Consider the following 5256-nt stretch of genomic DNA (forward strand, 5'->3'; position numbering starts at 1 on the left):
TGTACATGATCACATATTGCATTGTCTTGTACCTTTTCTGCTCATCCCACTCCTTATGTAATACCCCACGAGGGGTCTTCAAAGTAATAAAATGAAATGAAATGAAATGCGTTTAAGCTGTAATTTCGGATGAAAACATTAAATGACCAGCTCCTGCATCTTGGCCGCGAGTGCTATACTGAAGGGAACGCATGAGCACAGGCAGTGGGGATAATTTATACAATTTTTCAATGTATACGTACTGGAAGTACTTGAAAAGTGTCTGCCATCTTCTCCTTAGTACCAACGTAAACACAAAGTAGACGGCGAAATCAGACGCCGCTGGCGTGTACGCACGCACGTTGGACGATTGCATCGCCGGCCACTTAATCGCTGTACTAATGGTCAGTTCATACTGTTTGTGTTGTACATGCAGGGGCTCAATAACTCTACAGCTGGGGTGCAAATTAATTTGATAGCCGACGAGAGACACCGTAAAGAGGAAAAATTTCTCCAAACCGGTAGAGCATATATTTACAGCATGACATATACACAGAGTAAAAACTGGAAGTAGAAATGAATTTATAAAAAGAACACTCTGCGCTACTTTACTCTTCGAGTTAACTGGTTAGAGCCTAAGCAGAACAGCCGCGTTACATGCCTACGCATGGAGCCCCAGCTGAGACTGGACTGAACTCTCTTGGATCACGTGTCACTTTATTCCTTCACAAAACAAAGAAATAGGGGCAGTCATTTTCAGAGGCCAGCCCCATACATCAACTGTCCAATAAAAAAATATGCTAGATGGGCCCTTAGAGGCTAAGGTTAGAGGTTAAGGTTGGCCTTAGCCTCTAACCGAGGGCCCCACTAGCAATACGAATTGCAACAAACGAAACACAGTATAACTGTTTTCCCAGTGAGGGTGTCGAACCCTCAACTCTCGGGAGACTTTCTTCCCATTTGTCTCCCGCACACCGCCGCCCCATCCACGCTGCGGCTGCTGGCTGAATCCTTTCCACAGTGCATTGCCCCGCGCCACCCGCGTTTACTACTACGAGAACGACATGGAAAAGGAAAGATCACCGAGTTGCCATGCTGAAAGCCCGGCGCCGGATTAAAGGGGAGCTTCTGGCTTGCTCGCTCTGAGAACAATGCCCGAGTCACATCCGGAGTGCTTCTTCGGGCGGTCTTTGTCTCATCAGCGGACATGATAAACGAGACTGCCTTTCGCATTGCTCAAAGTCGCAGTGTAAAAAAAAGTCTTAAGGGTCATTTGGGTGCTCGTTACTGGCCAGAACGAAGGGTAACCCGGCAGCACGTTCCGCTGCGCCTCTCCCCAGGTGTCGACGGTCCGGACGGCTTTCCTCACACGCGGCACGCGTGTAAAAGGGGGACCGCGTCCACAACACAAGAAAATAACAGGCGGATGGCGGCGGCATGCAGAGACGCGCCCCCGAAAATGACCAGCGCGGCCCTACACGTGGTTTGAAAATACCGCTGGCACTTATACTACGCAGACGGCTCTTGGAAGAGTTTTAGCTGTTTTTCTGGTGAGGCGGTTGCCACTTTTCTCGACGATAAGGGAAAGGATGGCAGATGGAACACGGTAGCTGACACAGCGACACAGCTATGAGAATGTAAGCTCGATCACTTACAGCACAGCAAAACAAGCGATCTACGGTTTCTAATACACATGCATGTCTTGCTCTCTGTCACAGGTCAGAATTGCAGCATGCCTAATTTTATATTTCGTTGAAAGAACGTCCTGCCTCAAACCCGACTTAAATGCTAGTTTTCTTTCCTTTTTTTTTTAACGATCCTTATTTCCTCTTTAACGGTACTTGCAAGTCCTCTGCCACAAAATTAAGTTTTGACAGGGGCAAATAAGAGGTGGCAGCCAGCCGCTCGACCACTTGTTTGGAGTAGGATGGCGTACGTGTTATGAATGCAATCTGTTTAGAGCATGGAGGAAGGAAACAACTTAGGAGAGGCCCTTGCCACTCCCAATGCATTGGAGAAAGTGTGGCGGAAGTGACGTCAAAATTTAGGGTTGGCCAAGTCGGGCCATTAGCAACGGCGACGCTGTTGCTATGGAAACTCGGGCCACTAGCAACAGCGTTGCTAAGGGCCCTAGGTACGTGGGCGTCGCGGAGAAAGAACATGAGGAGGGTAAAGAAGGAGGAGAGACGTTGCAGTGTCCGGTCACGGGGCGGCCGCGCCGGCTTCAAAAAAATGACGCCAGGGCCTCTCCTAAGTTCTTGCCTTCCTCCGTGGTTTAGAGCGTCCACAAATAAGTAAAAAAAAAATGTAACGCTTATTTTTTTTTACTTATATTTTTATAGTCCCGATTGAGCAGTACGGCATGATAAACAACTCATCATTCGAGGTTCAACAGCTCAGTAGACATCGAAATCTTATTAAAACAACTAAATGAATAAAGCGTATAGAATGAAATCACATCTACACAGGAGGGCGATGCGGACAGCTGGTACTTCGACGTCCGATAGGGAAGTTTTTTTTTTACAAATTTTCGTTTGGTTTGTATTATATTTCTGGAAGACAAGGTGTTCATCTACGTAAGAAATTACAATTAAAAATTTTGACTTCAGTAGAGGGGGGGGGGGGGAGTGAAGAATGGCGAGGTGGGACAGACAAAGGAAACCGTTCAAGAGGAGAAGGAAAGCAGCGGCATAAGCGTGGAAGGAAAGGGTGTGGAAGAAAAAAAAAGAAACGAGCTGAGCGGGAGGAAAAAATAATGAAGGCAAGCAAGCCCGCACGCAAGAAAAAAAAATAAGTTCGTTGTCAAGCCAATTTCGAGAAACTAAGAGCAAAACAGTAAATGCGCGATTAACACGCTCCATCCCCATTGATTACTCTCTGTATTGTAATGGCGCTTGGCGCTTATGCAAGCTATCGTAGAGAGAGATATATAGACCACAGGACAGCTTAAATAAAAATTATGCAACGATCAACTGCATCCATGAGCGCAGCTCACTGGGCGCGCCCGGCGGTCCTAGTAGACGTGCATTCCATTTGTCGGGCATGCCAATTGGCACCGTGCAGATAGCGCTGATGCCTATGAGTAGCTTAACTTCCTCTAAAATTTGTTTGTGGGTTGAGAAAGGATGCTAATGTAGGGGAAGGTAGTTTGTCCTCTTTAGGGAAAAATGCTTCGCGGAATATCTGGACGCGGCAAACCCGGGCATGATTGCCAGCTCACCGTTCGTTGGACGGCAGCGATCTAAACTCAGCGCAGCTTCGCTTCGTAAAGCTTATTTGGGGATGTGACAAATATTTTATCAGGCCAGTGAAAAGGTGTGCAACAGCAGCAACCCACGCAGGGACTGCAACCTGCCAGTTCATTTGTGACGATGGAATGCCGCGAATCGAAAAAACCGAACGGCGATTGGGCCCCGGCCACGCACAGCAGATCCGCCGCGTCTCCGCTGCATGGCCGGGCGCACGGGCCCCTGCAAAAATCTTCCTACCGCCAACTAAAAACGCCATTTAGGCACGTACCCCGCCCCCATCGGCATCTCAACGTTGCTCAAGTACATATACTTCGGAGGATTCAAACAAACACTCTTATTACACCTTCCCGACAATTCCATTTCCGTCTTCGTTCAGACCCTTCCTGTTCCAACTGTCCTGCGCTGTATTCCAATCTAGAACACTGCCTCAACTCCGGTCTAGTCGCCCTGTCCAGTCACTATATCCCCTTCCCTTCACCTCCCTCCTGGAGTGCCTGGCTGTCATCGGCACAGATGGAAGACCGGCTTGCCTTGTTAAGGCGAAGGATATGTTGAGTCACGGCCACTCAATGGAGGCGCACTTGGTGCGGCCCGTCGCGTCGCGCCTCAATGGCTGGGGAAGCGCGTTTTGGGAGAAGTTACAGTTTCCGCCGTCATTCTCCGCGGGGGCGCCACCACTCCAGGACAAGGCGCCGCCGACACGGACGAGCAGACGACGCGGAAGGAGCGCGCTGGCTGGGTTGGCGTGTGTTATCGTTTTGACTACTCAGCATAACCGCGTGGTTCTGATAGTTCTGCATGCGTGTCATCGGTGCCTGTGTCAACAGCGTCCTAAGCGTATGCAGCACCATGGCAGGCAACTGCTGTGTGCCGCTGTGCCCCACGAAAGCAAGAAAAGATCGGTTACCATGAGTTCCCGTGCGATTCACAACGTCGAGCAGCATGGCTGAAAAACATATCTCGGGAGGGCTAGGATGGAAAAAGAAGCCGGTGGGAGCCGAGTGACAAGTCACTGGTCTACTCACTGCACTTCACAGATGACGATTACAGGAAGAACATAAAACTGAAGATCCTGCTTCCTTCAGCTGTCCCCTCCGTGTTCCCGAACTGCCCACATTACAAGTTAAGTTACTCACGCGGGCTCATGTTGAGCCAAACAACATTGAAAAAATTAATGTGCGCAGGTCAATAGCTTTATTTTCCCCACTTGTTATAGCTACACTTCATTTCCTCCTGGACAACCCCCCGTGTTATCCTGAAGCAAGTGTGTTTCAAAATAGCTCCGCCACGATCACTTTTATGACGATGATATCAAAATGGTATGCCTTGCCCAACATCGCATAAGTGAAGCCATGGAGACACCAAGAGGAGCCGCTCTATTTGTCAGATGACGAGCGACTCTCTTGGTTAGAGTTGGACTTTGCCATATATCGAAGACATTCAGGTCCAAGGAGGCACGTCGAAGAAAAGGCTAACCAAACAAACGTACGAAGCAACAATCATGACAACCAGATCCACAGTGGCGCAAATTAAGGACCTTCTTGATCACATCAAGTATCATACAACAATGTCTACTGTGTGCCTTACTAGTGCATTGCATTTAACCGAATCTTATTTTCAGCTTCCGATACGCCCTAAAGCAGGCTCTGAAAGCGGGTCTATAGTATCGCTTTTTAGCAGCCTAAAGCAATTCAAAGGCGGGAACGACAAAGTTGACGCAAGGGCTGCCGTTTTCACCTCGGAGAAAATACTGAAGGTACCACTAGCGAAAAAAAAAAATATATCGACTGAGATTATACACATTTTGCCATGCTTTGTGCAGGTTAGCAACTTGCAAGCATCAGTCTGCAAATGCACCTATCAACAATAGGCAGCTATAAAACTTTGCATTCGTGATTATGAAAGTCGTACCTTGCCAACTGCCATATCACGTCTGCTGCGAGAGAGTTTTCGAGTCAGCTTGGATTCATTCATGCGTGGTGTGAACCAGCAGCTGACATAGAGTTAGCACCGATTGCATTCTTGG

Source organism: Amblyomma maculatum, chromosome 5, assembly GCF_055883805.1.
Source record: "Amblyomma maculatum isolate TAMU_Amacu chromosome 5, ASM5588380v1, whole genome shotgun sequence".
NCBI classification, from domain to species: Eukaryota; Metazoa; Arthropoda; class Arachnida; order Ixodida; family Ixodidae; genus Amblyomma; species Amblyomma maculatum.